Raw genomic sequence first — 18,731 nt, 5'->3', positions numbered from 1 at the left:
TGAGGCCTCAGACATGTGGATAGGGCCTGGGCCTGGGACTGGGCCTGACACACTACACTGGCTCATACCCAGTATCACCACAGTACAGGAGACACACACACACACACTCCAAATACATTAGACAGGCCTATCACAAAAAGACAGAGATCTCTCCTTCTCATCCTTTCTCTCTGCTCCTCTTCCCCCATCTCTCCATAGCCAAGCACACTACACGTCCCTGAGACAGACAGACATACAGACTCAGCCCAGAGCTGAGAGAGTATGTTCAAATGAACAGAGCAAAAGAGACAAATAAATCCTAATAACCCTCCCCCCTCAAAAACACAAAAAGCAGCCTGTGCTGCTTCTGGATTAAAGCAGAAAGGGTTGGGGGGTACGGGGGTGGAGGAGGAGGGGGTGGACAGGAGGAGGGCTCATGAAGAAACCAAGCGGGAAGTCACATCTAAGCCCCAACACTCCTCCAAACACTCCTCCGAAGAGAGGGATTTACTCTCCCAGGGAGGTAGAGAGATGGAGGGAGGCTGAAGAAGAAGAGAGGCAGGAGTCAAAAACAGCATTGGGAGAGAGAGAGAGAGATAAGGGACTGAGATAAAATGGATGCCATTAAAAAAAAGAAGGAAGCCGTGGACAACAGGAGTCATATTTGGCAGATAGTATGAACTGCTCGCCATTCTCTAGGTTGGGTTAGGGTCTTAGGAAGGTTAGACCACTTGCTTTAGGTCAATATTTATCTGAGGCAGGAATTAATCGACAGAAACTGTCTGCACTGTTACCAAGCACACATACTAGAGTGCCGGCCTTTCAACCACAGGAATGGAGCTCTAGAATGTCTTAAACCAGAAGAATGAAGCTCTAGTATGTATTAAACCAGAGGATTTGACCTCTAGCATGTCTTAAACCAGATGAATTTACCTCTAGCATGTCTTAAACCAGAGGAATAAAGCTCTAGCATGTCTTAAACCAGATGAATTGACCTCTAGCATGTCTTAAACCAGAGGAATTTACCTCTAGCATGTCTTAAACCAGAGGAATAAAGCTCTAGCATGTCTTAAACCAGATGAATTGACCTCTAGCATGTCTTAAACCAGAGGAATAAAGCTCGAGCATGTCTTAAACCAGAGGAATAAAGCTCTAGCATGTCTTAAACCAGATTCATTGACCTCTAGCATGTCTTAAACCAGAGGAATTGACCTCTAGCATGTCTTAAACCAGATGAATTGATCTCTAGCATGTCTTAAACCAGAGGAATAAAGCTCTAGCATGTCTTAAACCAGATGAATTGACCTTGAGCATGTCTTAAACCAGAGGAATAAAGCTCTAGCATGTCTTAAACCAGAGGAATTGACCTCTAGCATGTGTTAAACCAGATGAATTGACCTCTAGCATGTCTTAAACCAGATGAATTGACCTCGAGCATGTCTTAAACCAGATGAATTGACCTCTAGCATGTCTTAAACCAGAGGAAAAAAGCTCTAGCATGTCTTAAACCAGAGGAATTGACCTCTAGCATGTCTTAAACCAGAGGAATAAAGCTCTAGCATGTCTTAAACCAGATGAATTGACCTCGAGCATGTCTTGAACCAGAGGAATTGACCTCTAGCATGTCTTAAACCAGAGGAATTGAACTCTAGCATGTCTTAAACCAGAGGAATAAAGCTCTAGCATGTCTTAAACCAGAGGAATAAAGCTCTAGCATGTCTTAAACCAGAGGAATTGACCTCTAGCATGTCTTAAACCAGAGGAATTGACCTCGAGCATGTCTTAAACCAGAGGAATAAAGCTCTAGCATGTCTTAAACCAGAGGAATTGACCTCTAGCATGTCTTAAACCAGAGGAATAAAGCTCTAGCATGTCTTAAACCAGAGGAATAAAGCTCTAGAATGTCTTAAACCAGAGGAATAAAGCTCTAGCATGTCTTAAACCAGAGGAATAAAGCTCTAGCATGTCTTAAACCAGAGGAATAAAGCTCTAGCATGTCTTAAACCAGAGGAATAAAGCTCGAGCATGTCTTAAACCAGAGGAATAAAGCTCTAGCATGTCTTAAACCAGAGGAATAAAGCTCTAGCATGTCTTAAACCAGAGGAATAAAGCTCTAGCATGTCTTAAACCAGAGGAATAAAGCTCTAGCATGTCTTAAACCAGAGGAATAAAGCTCTAGCATGTCTTAAACCAGAGGAATAAAGCTCGAGCATGTCTTAAACCAGAGGAATAAAGCTCTAGCATGTCTTAAACCAGAGGAATAAAGCTCTAGCATGTCTTAAACCAGAGGAATAAAGCTCTAGCATGTCTTAAACCAGAGGAATAAAGCTCTAGCATGTCTTAAACCAGAGGAATAAAGCTCTAGCATGTCTTAAACCAGAGGAATAAAGCTCTAGCATGCCTCCACAGTGGATGAGATCAACAGAATAGGGATGTGGGTTGAATGGCTTAAATCCACCATATTATGGAGAGACTAGGTCTGTGTGCCGCCAAATTAATGTCCTCTTCTCCTCCCCTTCCCCTCATTCCCTTAGTAGGGCTGTATGCCCACACTGGTGAGCAGCGTGTCATCCCACCCCCCCACCCTCTCCCTCCCAGCTGGACAGAGCCTTTCCCCACAAATCAAAAGGCTCTCTTGTCAGCCCTTCGATTGGTCTGGCTGTCCTGCCGGGCAGCGTGCAGAGACCAGGAGGGGAGGGGCCACAGCGTGGCAGGGCCAACTGAGTCCAGGGTGGCCGGACAGGTCGACCCCCATTCATCCATAGGACAGGACTCTGGCACCACCCGCACGCTTTCATCAGGATCTGAGATGCCGATACACAGACACACACACACACAATACAATCACACACCCCATACACACGCACAAAGACACACAAGTGTGCACAAACACACCCATGCACACACAAACAAACACACACAAAACACTACACTACACACAACCTCCCCACACCACACAGCATCAACAGAAGGAGGGTACTCTCACCAGGGTTAGTATTCTAGTGGTGCTGCAGTTTTAGAATAGGCAAGAGACATGTGCATGGTTTGTTTATGAGCTGAGCTACTGTGTCATTGTTCTGTTTTCATGGGTGAGGGCATGTGTGCGTGACAGAAGTCCCACCTGCCCAGCCCACAGAGCCCCACTGACTCCAGCCTCCTCAGCAAGCCCCAGTCCCCCATGCCCAGCCCACAGAGCCCCACTGACTCCAGCCTCCTCAGCAAGCCCCAGTCCCCCATGACATGAGCCTGTCAGTGTGTGTGTGTGCTTGTATGTCAATGTACAAGAGAATACTTCACACACAAAAACAAAACCAAATCTGACAAGACAATATGATGTGAGCAGCATCTGTTTGCTATGCGTCACACTCGTTGCATGTGGCTGATCTCGCTGCTGTTCCTCCCTCCAGTCTGGCCTCTGTGGATCACTGTTGTACCACTGAGCTGTGACGAAGGCTGGGTTCAACACTGACCACTGGACCTTAGTGACAGACTGGAGAGGTATTGTGGAGAGCCTGTTAACTCTAAATCAACCATTTCCCCAGGGTTTAAGCCACATTACCATTGTAAAGCATGCGGTAAAACACAGAACAACAGCACAAGACATTCTCCTCTCCTAAATTCCACCTGCACCCCAACACGCCCCCACACACACACATTCAACCCCACCCTCCTCACATACGCCCCATGATCCTCCATAAACAAACGATTAGCCACCAACTACCCTTCCAACCCTCCACCCCCAGGCCTGGCCCTCTGAAGCCCAAATCTGGGGGTGGTGGCTTGGTTCTTTGGGGCCTGGCCATTCTGTGCTCCCGGGGCTGCTGGGAAAGTTTGGCCTGGGTGACAGCTGTGTTGGGCCCCTCCCGGCTCCCGATGTACTTCATTCGGGGCCGGGGAGCCGCTTTTAATCTACCAGCGGGGCTCTGCAGCTGCTGTAAGTTAGCCCAAAAGAGTCTGCAGCTGCTGTAAGTTAGCCCAAAAGAGTCTGCAGCTGCTGTAAGTTAGCCCAAAAGAGTCTGCAGCTGCTGTAAGTTAGCCCAAAAGAGTCTGCAGCTGCTGTAAGTTAGCCCAAAAGAGTCTGCAGCTGCTGTAAGTTAGCCCAAAAGAGTCTGCAGCTGCTGTAAGTTAGCCCAAAAGAGTCTGCAGCTGCTGTAAGTTAGCCCAAAAGAGTCTGCAGCTGCTGTAAGTTAGCTCAAAAGAGTCTGCAGCTGCTGTAAGTTAGCTCAAAAGAGTCTGCCCGCGCGCTCAACTCCCAGTAACCCTTTCAGCACTGCCTGCCTGCACCCCACGCGCTCCTTCTCTTTTCTTGGTGCCCATTCTGTCTTTCTCCTCTACTATTCATGTTCCTGCCTTTCATTTTCCTACAGAACGTCCACCAATGCAACATGGCCACTGCACCAGACCACAAGTCTGCCAGCTACTAATAAGATCAAAGCTGATTCTAACCCAGAACATTTTCACGGTTGGTTTATTATGGTCATTTCCCCGCTTCCTCTGTGACCAGAATGGACCCCTGTATGTGATCAGACAGGAGAGATCAGTGGTAGAATGTCAGATATAGAGGACCCCGCCTGGTCACCCCCCTCCCCGTCTCCTGTTCCTGACACCCACCAGGGCCACAGCCAAATGTTGACCACTGCACCCCACTACCCCTCGTTAAAATTCCAGGTCAAATCACCCACTAACAAGGTCAACTGAGAAGGGAGGGACAAGGAGAAACAAGAAAGAGAGCAAAAAAGAGGTAGAGAGAGAGCGGGAGAAGTGGCAACGCTGTGCTCTGTCTTTCCTAAAATGGCGGTGTCTGTTGGCAGCGGCCCGGCACAGCAGAGTTTAATTCAGCCCATTGTGACTCCCACGGCTCTTCCCAAACTGCCCAGCTGTCACTCACAGATTGGGGAGTCCATCACTTGCCCAGTCCACTTAAACATTACATGCATATACACACACATGCACTACCATGCACACACACGTATGCACTGCACACACTGCACACATACGCACACAGACAGTTGCATAGGGAGCAGTGGCGGCCCACATTGCCCCACGTGGACCCTCGGCAGACCCCTCTTGCCACGTCGTTCCCAGCCTCAAACTCAATTAGTAAATTAGTTCCACATGACTGGGTGATAAACAGTGACTAGGGAACAGATAAACACACGCCCGACACTCCATTAAGATCCAGCTAGCTCCTCCTCCTTGCTCGGTGTTACCCTGCTGGGTTTACACCTTCCCCCTCCACCAGAGACAAAAAGACACCAAACTCTGAGGCATTGCCTGCTACTGCACACCGTCTACTCTTTCCCTTTCTCTCCTGACACTTTTTTTCTTTTGAAACTTAGTGTTGTTCATTCTTCCCAGGAACCCAATTAATTAAACGGGAGGAGAGGGAGCGGCATGGAGGGAGATAAAGAGAACAAGACAAAAGGAAAAAAAAGATGCAGAAAAATACATTAGTGTGCCCAAACCTTCTCCTCTCTGGGCTCTCTCACATTAAATAAATGAAGCGTTATGGCCTCGGCAACGCTGCTGCTAATAGGCAGACCACAGGCAGCCGGGTGTGTGTGGGGCAGTCACTGAGGTAAAATCACTGAACAATAACAGGAGGAAACTTTAAAATTATGCACTGTAAAATCTGTGTTCAACAGCTCGTCAAGTGCCATCACGTTCTACTTTTCTTCACACACAGGATCTGTCGAACGCACAGAGACACTCTGCTGCACTGGCTGGAAGTAGTCTTTCATGGTCGCTGAGCATAAACACACACACACACACAGACGCACACGGGCACGCACACTCACGAACAGTGGCGGGGAGGGGGTGAGGGTATTTTGACAAGGTCTCAGGATTGAACAGTTTGTGATAACAGTGGTTAAAGCACTTAAGCTGCCGTAATTAGTGGGAGCTCCGTGGTGACAGAAGATCCGCATTTATCTGGCGTTTCACAAGCCAGCGTGAGAGGGATAAACAGCAGAGACTAACAGCTCGGCAACAACACCAAGCTTTTATACTGACGAGGTTCAACACAGACACACAAACGTACATACACTATCTCATGGACACCTATGTTACAACTCACATATGAAATACACACAATGAAGTCCTTTACAAGCCAGAGCAGCAGATCTGGGTAACAGGCCTGGTTGAGGTTAATTGGATTAGGTCAGCGGGGCTAACTGGTTTAGGCTATAGAGACCAATCCTTTAACTTGCTCTTGTTTATGCACACTATAGTGCACTACATCCTCTAAGGCTGGGAATACAATACAACTTCAGTGCCCCTCCCCCACCCTGCCTTTAACCCCCTGAGAGATGGAACAGACCTCTCGTATCCACTACAGGGTGGGGGGGGGGGGTGTTGGGCAACCAATCACCTGCCAAATATAAACAGCTACAGTCCAGTTCTCTTACAGATCCATACTCAATACCCACCTCCTATTCTGCAAAGGTCCCCCTGGGTGTCCCCTTTTCACCAGTCTGCTTGCCAACTCCTAAAACCTTCAACCCCCGTCTCAGCCCTCAGAATGGGAGGAGGGAGTTAAGTCTATGCAGGCCAAACCCTGATGCCCCCTGGTGCACAATGCTGAGTGCTGGAGCTATGTAGAGGGTGTGAGTGAGGGATGAGGGCAGGAGAGTGGGGATAGTGGGGATGGGGGAGAGTGGGGATAGGGGAGAGTGAAAGACCAGAGGTTGTGTGTCTCTGCTTTGAGACAGTCCTAGGCCATTGACCTAACAGTCACCTCACCCTGAGTCATTACTCTCTAATCAAGAGCAGAGCTTGTAATACTACCAAAGCATACAATTGAAACACTTCTTTCTTGTAAACAATGGAAACTATTATTATGCTAATAACGATGGTCTGCTGAGGACACACAACGCAAGATCAGGATTCTGAATCTTCTTGTTTCTGCGGCAACAACATAAATTCATTAATCAAGTCCTTCAGCTTGTTCTTCTCCGACAAGGGGTTATTTTTGCAAAATCCTTTACTAATGATGTGCTAAAGCTCACCTCTAATCACAAAATCACTAGAGGGCAGAGGCGTGAGACATTCTACAGTTCTGTGTGTGGAAAGTAGATGTGATCAGAGGGGAACAGACACACCCCCCCCCACCCAGCCCAATCAGCACCCATCCTGGCCATGTCGAGCCATGGGCTTCATTAGCAGGTAAACGTCCTAATCGTCACATTAGAGCCGAGAATGAGAGGAGAACTGAGAAGGAGAAGGAAGCGAGTGAGAGGAGGGAGGAAGAGGGGAGAGCAGAGGCCATTAGTGTTTCAGCACCTCGTCAGCAGCTCTCCGTAGAGGTGATGAGACCAGACTCTCAAAATGTGAAAAACACCCCCTCATCACTAACCCCTTTACACCACATCGCTGCCCCTCACCACAGCTATCACTGCCCCTCACCACACCACCCTACACCTCTATCACCTCGGCATCACTCTAGTCCCGCTAGTTCATTTCCTGCATCCTCTAGCACTGCCCCTACAGGCCACTGCCCACAGACAGACACAGCAGATACATACACATTACATTAATGAACAGCATCCATCATCATGCATCTGGCCAAAACATATTGGGCTCATAAACACAACACAAAAAGCCTAAAAAGAATCCCGGCCCGCATCCCCACCCCCTTCCCACAACCCCCTGCTGCTGTAATTAGAGGTGTCCTTGACTGTAAGATGAACAGCTTTCCACACTCATGGACCCTTCCACTTCAACAGCTCTGCTCCAAAGACCACCCATTGTTTCCACACACACATGCACACACACACACCAGGGTCAATTGTAAGGTATCGTTTTGGCGCCCACAGATGAGCTCTGTCCAGGTGTGACTGGGGGTGCTAATGCCTGGGTGAATGTGTTAGGAGGACACACTGGTATCTAACAACTGGTATTAGTAGCTTTTCTATGTGTGACTGTGGCTGTGTATGAGCACATCCAGGCTAACGTGACAAATGTAACAACTCCTTCACAATCACACCTAAACTCTCTGTCACTTTCTCTTTGTCTTACTTTAGTATCTTGAGTCGGTATTAGTTGGCCAATACCAATCCCTGATCTGTCAATAAACCCAACATACAACAATTTGGCCAAGTATGTCACACATACAGCACTGTCACTGGCTCAACCTGTGACCCATTTGAACCAGTGTTTGCTCTCCTGTCTGTCTGTCTGTCTGTCTGTCTGTCTGTCTGTCTGTCTGTCTGTCTGTCTGTCTGTCTGTCTGTCTGTCTGTCTGTCTGTCTGTCTGTCTGTCTGTCTGTCTGTCTGTCTGTCTGTCCTTTTTGTGGACAGAAAGTGTGTGATCCAGCTTGGTCTGTCTCTTTGTGTCCGTCTTGATCCTACCTGTCTGTGCTGTGCTCTCAGCCCTGCTCAGTGCGTGTTCTGTCCAGGTGCTGGGACTGCTGTGTTCCCCGGACAGGGCCTCCGAGAGCCCCTGGCTCCCCTCTGCCATGCATTAACGAGCAGTGCACACGCAGGCCATATCGATCCAGGGGAGAGGGTGGGGGCGGGCAGGCGCTCTGCTCCCCGTTAGCCAGCCACACAGGACCAAGGCCTCAGGGCATGAGCCCCAGCGCCTTCAATCAAACCCTCCATCCCTCTCTCTCTCTCATCTGCATACAAGCCCTCTGAGCCGGGCCCCCACACACATACTAAAGAGAAGAGCAGCCTCCTTCTCACACACAGAAAATAACACTTAACCCTGTAGCTTCAGAGGCCTTCACGGTCTACCAGGGTCGACACTACCTCTAATGACAGAGGCAGGCCTTCAATTTAAGGGGCCCTAGTTTTTGTTAAATGTGTTGTTGAGCGGCCCACTCAATCCAGCCCTGTGCCCTCCAGAGATGGAAACAGTCTCTCTCTCTCTCTTTCATCAGATTAATTACAGCAGGAGTGCTCTTAACATCTGGTCGAGTGTCAGGCCTATCGGGGAGCGTGCTCCGTCGCCTCTCAGAGGGGCCAAAGTGTGGGATAAAATAAGAACAGTGGCGGGCGTCTGGAACACCGTGTCTGTGTGACATGGGCAGGATGAGAGTCTAGAACATTGGTTTCCAAACTGTGGGGTGCGCGGGTCGGCAGGGGAGGCGCAGGGTAATAGTAGAATGTACAAGGTGCAATTTTTTAATTGGGTAGTGCATCATCAGTTCCTCTTGTCATGTCAGTCATTGCATACAGAAAGTATTTTTATTTCGTTTTTTTTGCCCATATAGGGTGGACTGAACGATGTGTTCCCTCTGGAGCCGTGTGGGAGTGAGAGGCTAGGTGAGCATGCGTGCTGATATGTGTGTATACAGTCAGTGTACGGTATGTGTAAGATATGAAGAATGTAGGTGTGTGAGAGAAGATGCCTTTGTTCTTGTTTGCCCACGTTTGTGTGTGTATTCGTATTATGACATCCTGCATTTATGAGTTAGAAGGCTTCGGACCTCCCCCCCCCCCCCCCGTTGTCTGTAGGGTTGTGGGGGGTGGTGTAGTGATCTGCAGGTATACAGTGCGAGAAGAGAGCTGAAGTTAGGGAGTGGGCTGCCAGCTTTATGTTTTCTGTAATTAAAACAGCATTAGGCTATTTATTTCCTCTCCCCGTGCGGAGCTGATTGGGCATGAGGGAATGTGGGACTCGCAAAGCAGAGAAGAAGCACAATTACACGCCATCAGCAGACAACATTAACTCGCTAATAGGAACACGGCAATAAAACGTTATTATTATGGGGAAGATTATTGCCGGGTCTAAGCTAACATTTATAATACTTAGCGATGAGCATCGCGTGGGGCGGAAAGACAAAGGGGGGAGGCTCGAGGAGGGGGGCTGGGGGGGCAATAGGAGGTCTAGCGCTCAGCCCCATAGAAAGAGGTCTCGCTTGCATTAGCCCTGTCAGTCTCAGGACCTCCATTATCCTCAGCTCTGATGCGTTGCAGTGGGCAGGACTGACCTTAGCCCACCCCACCAGGGCTGTCACACTACTGGCACAGGAAGAGGGGGTGAAACCCCCAGCCCCCCATATCTACCTGAGCAAAAGCAGGGAAATGGTCTAATGTCTTAGTTGTGCCCTCAGTGGGCAGTGAGCTATCTGAAATAGCTTAAGACTCAATGAAAACACAAAGACTCATTAAAAGTCATGATTACTTAAGTCAATATTAGTACAACCTGAACATCAGATCAGGTCAAACTGAACTAATATCAGCGACAAACTAAAAATACCAACATGTAACACCAACACAATTACAGAGTGCAGATTGCAGGGGGAAAAGTGAGTGAATAAATAGCGGAAGGAAGTGAGTTTGCATGAGTAAGCAAGAGAGAAGGAGGGGGGTAGGTTCAAAATGTAGAAAAATAGTTTAGTTGTTAGGTCCTTCATCCTCTGCCCTGGGCACAGAGACAGAGAGACAGAGAGACAGAGAGACAGAGAGACAGAGAGACAGAGAGACAGAGAGAGAGAGAGAGAGAGAGAGAGAGAGAGAGAGAGAGAGAGAGAGAGAGAGAGAGAGAGAGAGAGAGAGAGAGAGAGAGAGACTTTTTGACTTTTTGTCTTTCTTTATTGAAACATTCTCATTTCATTTAAAACTCACCCCCCCCTAAAATAAAAAAACAAAAATATATCCTGTACTGCATACATGTACCATACTCACCTTTCCATCTACCACATGATACAAACCACCATCACCATACACAAAAAACAATACCCTCTCCTACAACCGTATATCCAAAACATCTTCCCCAGCAATACAGACAGCCCCCCCAACACACCATATCTCCTCAAACATCTCCACACATTTGATCAGTTTATAGAACTCAAACTCAACCCTAAGGCGCGCAGAGACCATCCCATTAAACAGTAGTAAAGGGTCTGTTATCCCCCCACCTTTGACCCTGTTTCTCCTTGTTAGCCAAATAGCTAATTTTGCCTGAGCAAACAGAAAATTCAACAAAACACATTTTTCTTTCTCCTTACTCGAATACCTGTATCCCATTATAAACATCCCAACAGCAAAAACCACCCCCAACCTGTCACACAGACATTCCAACAGAGACATTAATGGCATTAACCTGGTGCACACAGAAAACACATGAATCACAGTTTCATTCATTTGACAGAAAGGACACCCCTGCCCAATTCCCGGATCAACCCGTGCCAACCAGCTGTTAGTGGCCAGGGCTCCATGAAGAACCCTCCACTGGAGGTCCCCTGACCTCTTTGGTACTGGGGGTTTGTAGAGCGCCCTCCATCTAAAACCCACCATACTCTCCGCCCCACATACCCCCTGCCACTGATGTGCCTTCACTCCTGTTAGGCTTCTAATGTTCCTAACCTTAACGCAGAGGTTGTAGAGGGCTTTACCTCCCACCCCCTCAAACTCCCCCAGGCTCGGAGTGTTAAAATCTAACAAGTCCTCCAGACCCCCTTGCCAGTCTCCAGTCTCTGCCGTCACCTGCAGTGGCGGAAACATTGGTGGCCCCTCTCCCTTTGGCCTCTCAAACACCCCCCTTACCGGCTCAGACAGTGCCTCCTGGACCTCCTCCAGGAATCTCTCCAGCAGCCTAAGAGACGTTATTCCTGTTTGTTGCGCCAAGACCTCCGGGGTTTTCCACCCCTCCTCTCCCAGCAGTCTCAGGTCACCTAGCCTTTGTAAACCCCCTGCCATCAGTTGCCTCTGCAGGGTGGCCGACTGAACCGATCTCAAAGGGATGGCTGGGTTGTGGAAAATAGGCTCCTCCCACACCCACTGCCCAGGCTCCACACCCCCTTCTCGTGTGGGCCTTAGCAGCTGCCAGGCCCTCAGCACCGCAGAGTAAAACTCTGAGAGACCTGCTGTACTCAGCCTCTCCAGCTTCATGAGGAACAGCTGCCGGTCCAACCCTAATCCGCCAGCTCTCCTCAGCAGCGCGCATGCTGGTTCCCTCCAGCCAACATCAGTATGGTACAGCAGTCTCTGCACCGCCTTTAGCCGGAAAGCAGCCATCCTGCTCTCCAGTTCCACCAGGCCCTGTCCTCCTTCGTGGACGGTCATGTACAACACTGCTGCCTTCAGCCAGTGATGGCCCGACCAAAAGAAGTCCACCAGCTTGCGTTGCAGGTCTGCAAGCAGACCGGCGGGGGGGTTGAGGACAGCCAGTTTATGCCACAAGGAAGATGCCACCAGGTTGTTGATTATCAGCACCCTCCCTCTATATGACACTTGGGACAGGAGCCACCTCCACCTGGCCAGTCTTGACACCACTGCCTGTGACAGCCCCTCCCAGTTCTTGCTGACCCACCTCTCCGAGCCCAGGTACACCCCCAACACTTTAAGCCCTTCACAACCCCACTGCAAACCCCCTGGAAGCAGAGGAGGAGCCCTATCCCCCCATGCCCCACATAACAGAGCTTTGCTCTTTCCCCAGTTTACCTTAGCTGATGAAGCTCCCTCGTACACCTTCAGACTGGTCTCTAGCTCCTGCATATCTTGCCCATCCCTGACCATCACAGAAACATCATCTGCATATGCTGAGACTGCTATTCCTGTCACCACCTCCATGCCTGTCCAGCACACTCCCCGCAGTTTCCTGCGTAGCAGTCCTAAAAAAGGCTCAATGGCTAGTGTGTACAGCTGCCCAGATAGAGGGCATCCTTGTCTAATGCCCCGTCTCACCCAGACAGGCCTACTGAGCGCCCCTCCCACCTTAACCATACATGACGCCCCAGCATACAACAGCTTCACACAGTTCACAAAGCTCTTCCCAAACCCAAACACAGACATCACATTAAACAGATACTCATGATCCACTCTATCAAAAGCCTTCTCTTGATCTAAAGAGACCAGTCCAAAGTTCACATTAGAACCTCTCGACAAGTCCAACATGTCCCTAATCAAGAACAAGTTGTCCGTGATTGAGCGTCCCGGTACACAATATGTCTGGTCCTTGTGTATTATAGAGTCCAGATGGGACTTCAGTCTGTTAGAGAGGACCTTGGCAAATATCTTATAGTCCGCACAGAGTAATGCCACAGGCCTCCAGTTCTTAAGTTCACACAAGTCCCCTTTTTTGGGCAGGAGAGTCAGTGCCGCCCGACGGCAGCTCATCGGCAACTCTCCTACCTCGACGCATTCACGCAACACGCAAAAGAAATCCTGTCCAATAGTTCCCCAGAATTTTTTGTAAAACTCCACTGGAAGTCCATCGACCCCGGGTGCACGACCGGGGGACATCTGGGTTACGGCCTCTGCCAGTTCATGTGACAACAGAGGAATGTCCATTTCATCCCTCTGTGCCCGAGAGAGCTTAGGGAGTCCTGCGAACAAGACCTGAGCACACATAGGATCACACATTTCTGCCCTATACAATTCAGTATAAAACTCCACAGTCCGCTCCCGCATCTCCCCCACCACAGAGGTCACCCGCCCATCAGACAGCCGTAGACAATGCATACCCTTGGCTTCACTGCTCTGTCTTTCCAAACCAAAGAAGAAGGAGCTGGGAGCATCCATCTCCTTTAGCATGGAGAACCTAGCTCTTACAAGTGCTCCCTTTGCTTTAACCTGGAAAAAACTACCCAGGTCCCTACGTAATTCGGCTAAGTTAGCCTGGAGGCCTACATTGCCTTGCCCCACCATCTCTACCTCCATCTCACTAATACACCGCTCTAGTTCCCCCAATACTCTCCTAGCCTCTGAGGATGAGAGAGCTGTGTACTGTTGACAGAAAAGCCGAATTTGCACTTTCCCCACATCCCACCATTGACTCAGAGACTCATACTCCTCTCTTCGCTGCCCCCATCTTTCCCAAAAAGTCTGGAAACCTGAGCAAAAAGTGGCATCTTGTAAGAGCTTTACATTGAACTTCCAATAAGATGCCTGCCGGGGCCCTGGTGAAATAGACAGCCGAGCCATGGTTATGTGGTGATCCGAAAACCCCACTGGGAGAATGGTAGCACCCAGCAGCCTATTGCTCTGATTCCTGGACATGTAAAAACGATCAAGTCGAGCTGCACTCACCCTAGCCCCAAAAACCTTCACCCACGTATACTGTCTTGTGTTTGGATGTTTAGTTCTCCAAACATCCACTAGGTCAAACTGATTAAAGATGTCCCTTAACACTCCCACTGACACTGAATGAGGCTCTTCCCCATTTCTGTCTTTTGTAAAATCCATTGTACAGTTCCAGTCACCTCCGATCACCAGCGTCTCCTCAGGCGCTACTTGTGAGAGTTCCTGTCTAAGACTCCCAAATAGAACCCCTCTTTCTCTCCCTGTGTTAGGCGCATACACATTTATAAAGACAAAACCCATGTTGTTAATCTCTGCTTTAACAACAAGCAACCTGCCCCTACACACCTCCTTTGAGGAGCAAATTTTTACAGCCAGACCCGGTGCAAAAAGGACTGCCACCCCTGCACTAAGATTTGTCCCATGGCTCAACACACTTGCCCCTTTCCACCAGAGCCCCCAATCAACTTCATTCACCACATCACTATGCGTCTCCTGCAGAAACAACACCTGTACTTTCTTTTGTTTTACATATTCACCCAACACACTCCTCTTTCCCGCATCTCTGGCACCATTTATATTAAGCGAGCCTACCCAAAGAGTCTCCATAAGAAGTGGGAGAAAAGCCAGCAGAGAAATAGACCAATAGGAAAACTCAAAAAGCCCCAGTGTCAGTAAGAAATTAAACATTTAAACAGTGTCTGAAGGTAAACCTTTACGCACTGTTGTGACCCACTTCCTCAACCTAAACCGTTTCTTGGGTGAGAGGACACCATGCCCCTCATTTCTCATAGCATGTTGTACTGATCTTACAAACTTTCTAGAATCAGGAAAAAAAGCCTCAAGATTAACTTTTTTCCCCTTAGTCTCATTCAGGAACCTTGTCAGTTCTCTCAACGTGTACTTAGACCCCTCTGGTTGACTGGCTGTCAGCTCCGGGCCAATTGAAGAGGAGTCTGAAAAAAATAACTCCTCATCCTCTTCCTCAGACTCACTTTCCTCCTCTTCTCTATCTCCCACCCTGACCACCTGCCCTTTCTCTCTGGTTAGGGCCTCACCCACAGCAACAGGCAACATTTCCATGGTGCCTTTGTCCACACCCTTTTTCCTTTTCCGCTTGACACCCTCCTCCTCCCCCCCTAATCTCTTACACTTCCCCACTATACTCTCCTCATCCACTAGAATAACCTGACTAGACCCAGTATCATCTACACCACCCTCCATAGCATGACTCGGCCCAGCATCATCTGCACCACCCTCCATAGCATGACTCGGCCCAGCATCATCTACACCACCCTCCATAGCATGACTTGGGCCAGCCTCAGCTACCCCACCATCCATAGCTTGACTAGACTCAGCCTCTGCTATACCACCATCCATAGCCTGCCTAGACCCAGCACCCTCTACACCACCCTCCATAGCATAACTAGGCCCAGCCTCAGCTACCCCACCATCTCTAGCCTGACTAGACCCAGCCTGTGCTTCCCCACCATCTCTAGCCTGACTAGACCCAGCCTCTGCTTCTCCACCATCTCTAGCCTGACTAGACCCAGCCTCCACTACCCTACCATCTCTAGACTGACTAGGCCCAGCCTCTGCTGTCTGCATCTCCTTACCCCCTGCATTTTGACCTCGATTTCCCCCATTTGCGCTTGTATCCTCACCTTGTCTACGGCCTTTATGTGGGCACGCAAAGCTCTTGTGCCCCAAATCCCCACATTCAAAACACCGTAGACTATCTGTGCTGGCAAAACCTGCATAGAGACCCTCCCCATGCCTCACTTTAAAATGCACATTTAGCTGTTGCTCGTTGTTGTTCAGAAACATAAACACTTGCCTCCGGAACGAAACAACGTGTTTAACGGCATCTGCCTGAAACCCTGCTGACAGTACACGGAAACCGCTAGCAAACTTACCAAAACGACTCAGCTCTTTCCTAATTTGATCATCCGTGATAAACGGAGGCAAATTTGCCACTACAACTCTTGTTGAAGGGGTAGAGAGAGGTGAAATTGACACCAACACATCCCTTACAAATATTCCGCTAGCAATTAGCCTACCGACCAAATTAGCCCTTTTCATGAACACAACCACAGCTTTGTTCATTCTAGAAGCAGAATGTATAAACTCAGCTCCTACCTGTTCACCGACCGCGAGCAGAACCTCCTCCACCTTAACTCCGTTCTCAGGAACACACCTGAATCCATGCTGTATAGACAGCGTCTCCTCCGCGCTAGGCTGAGAAGCCATTGCGCACACTACACCTTCCAACCCCCAGGAAAGTTACTCTGTCCTCTTCCACCCTAACTTTGAAAAAAAAACTTTGGATACCGCCAAAAACAAATATTGCATTAACCCTCCACCATAGAAAATAACATGTAAAGAAAAGAATCAAGAAAGTTAGTTAGGATAGAGCTTTCCACACCAAACACTCAGACTCCAAAAACACCCAGCATGCACCGAGAGAGAGAGAGAGAGAGAGAGAGAGAGAGAGAGAGAGAGAGAGAGAGAGAGAGAGAGAGAGAGAGAGAGAGAGAAAGAGAGAGACAGGGAGAGAGAGAGAGAGAGAGAGAGAGAGAGAGAGAGAGAGAGAGAGAGAGAGAGAGAGAGAGAGAGAGAGAGAGAGAGAGAGAGAGAGAGAGAGAGAGAGAGAGAGAGACAGACAGACAGACAGAGACAGAGAGACAGGGAGAGAGAGAGGGAGCGAGAGAGAGAAAGAGACAGAGACAGAGAGAGACAGAGAGACAGAGAGAGAGAGAGGGAGCGAGAGAGAGAAAGAGAAAGAGACAGAGAGGACAGGCTGTGCTCACTCTGCTCTAGGGGAGAGGTAGAGACAGAGCTGCATTTCCTATTACACTGTGACAAATACTCAGACCTAAGAGAATATTTATTTCCCAAAATTATAATTCAATACAAGAATTTGAAACTATAAAAGATGAAGAAAAAATCTAATATTTATTGGGTGAAAAGCCAAAATGCGCAGTTTTGGCAGCCAAATATGTGTCCTCCTGCCACAACCTGAAGGACAGCCAGTGAAAAGTGCAAAGTAATGTTGATAATATTTCCCTTCTTGTTTTGTTTTGTCTTTCATACCAGGTCATGTGTCTTCCCAGTCATGTTGAGACTGGTCTACTACTGTTGCTTTAATGTATTGTTGTTCTGATTAATATTGTTGTTGTAGTTGTTGTTAATGGTAATCCCATGTCCACTACTACTATTATTATTGCTGTTGGTCCCACCATTTATTTATATACACTGCTCAAAAAAATAAAGGGAACACTAAAATAACACATCCTAGATCTGAATGAATGAAATATTCTTATTAAATACTTTTTTCTTTACATAGTTGAATGTGCTGACAACAAAATCACACAAAAATGATCAATGGAAATCAAATTTATCAACCCATGGAGGTCTGGATTTGGAGTCACACTCAAAATTAAAGTGGAAAACCACACTACAGGCTGATCCAACTTTGATGTAATGTCCTTAAAACAAGTCAAAATGAGGCTCAGTAGTGTGTGTGGCCTCCACGTGCCTGTATGACCTCCCTACAACGCATGGGCATGCTCCTGATGAGGAGGCGGATGGTCTCCTGAGGGATCTCCTCCCAGACCTGGACTAAAGCATCCGCCAACTCCTGGACAGTCTGTGGTGCAACGTGGCATTGGTGGATGGAGCGAGACATGATGTCCCAGATGTGCTCAATTGGATTCAGGTCTGGGGAACGGGCGGGCCAGTCCATAGCATCAATGCCTTCCTCTTGCAGGAACTGCTGACACACTCCAGCCACATGAGGTCTAGCATTGTCTTGCATTAGGAGGAACCCAGGGCCAACCGCACCAGCATATGGTCTCACAAGGGGTCTGAGGATCTCATCTCGGTACCTAATGGCAGTCAGGCTACCTCTGGCGAGCACATGGAGGGCTGTGCGGCCCCCCAAAGAAATGCCACCCCACACCATGACTGACCAACCACCAAACCGGTCATGCTGGAGGATGTTGCAGGCAGCAGAACGTTCTCCACGGCGTCTCCAGACTCTGTCACGTCTGTCACATGTGCGTGTGAACCTGCTTTCATCTGTGAAGAGCACAGGGCGCCAGTGGCGAATTTGCCAATCTTGGTGTTCTCTGGCAAATGCCAAACGTCCTGCACGGTGTTGGGCTGTAAGCACAACCCCCACCTGTGAACGTCGGGCCCTCATACCACCCTCATGGAGTCTGTTTCTGACTGTTTGAGCCTGCTGGAGGTCATTTTGCAGGGCTCTGGCAGTGCTCCTCCTTGCACAAAGGCGGAGGTAGCGGTCCTGCTGCTGGGTTGTTGCCCTCCTACGGCCTCCTCCACGTCTCCTGATGTACTGGCCTGTCTCCTGGTAGCGCCTCCATGCTCCGGACACTACGCTGACAGACACAGCAAACCTTCTTGCCACAGCTCGCATTGATTTGCCATCCTGGATGAGCTGCACTACCTGAGCCACTTGTGTGGGTTGTAGACTCCGTCTTATGCTACCACTAGAGTGAAAGCACCGCCAGCATTCAAAAGTGACCAAAACATCAGCCAGGAAGCATAGGAACTGAGAATTGGTCTGTGGTCACCACCTGCAGAACCACTCCTTTATTGGGGGTGTCTTGCTAATTGTCTATAATTTCCACCTGTTGTCTATTCCATTTGCACAACAGCATGTGAAATTTATTGTCAATCAGTGTTGCTTCCTAAGTGGACAGTTTGATTTCACAGAAGTGTGATTGACTTGGAGTTACATTGTGTTGTTTAAGTGTTCCCTT

General features: G+C 48.8%; 1 protein-coding gene across 4 annotated transcripts in view; it reads right to left on the bottom strand.

Moving 5' to 3' along the window:
• The window catches only part of LOC139539848 (zinc finger protein 423), a 161,103-nt gene that overhangs the window by 42,272 nt on the left and 100,100 nt on the right, over positions 1 to 18,731 (bottom strand). The gene's annotated exons all lie outside the window — the stretch shown is intronic.

The sequence above is a fragment of the Salvelinus alpinus genome, chromosome 15 (genome assembly GCF_045679555.1).
Source record: "Salvelinus alpinus chromosome 15, SLU_Salpinus.1, whole genome shotgun sequence".
NCBI classification, from domain to species: domain Eukaryota; kingdom Metazoa; phylum Chordata; class Actinopteri; order Salmoniformes; family Salmonidae; genus Salvelinus; species Salvelinus alpinus.
The sequence above is the reverse complement of the archived record's forward strand: the minus strand, read 5'-3'. Positions and strand labels throughout refer to the sequence as shown.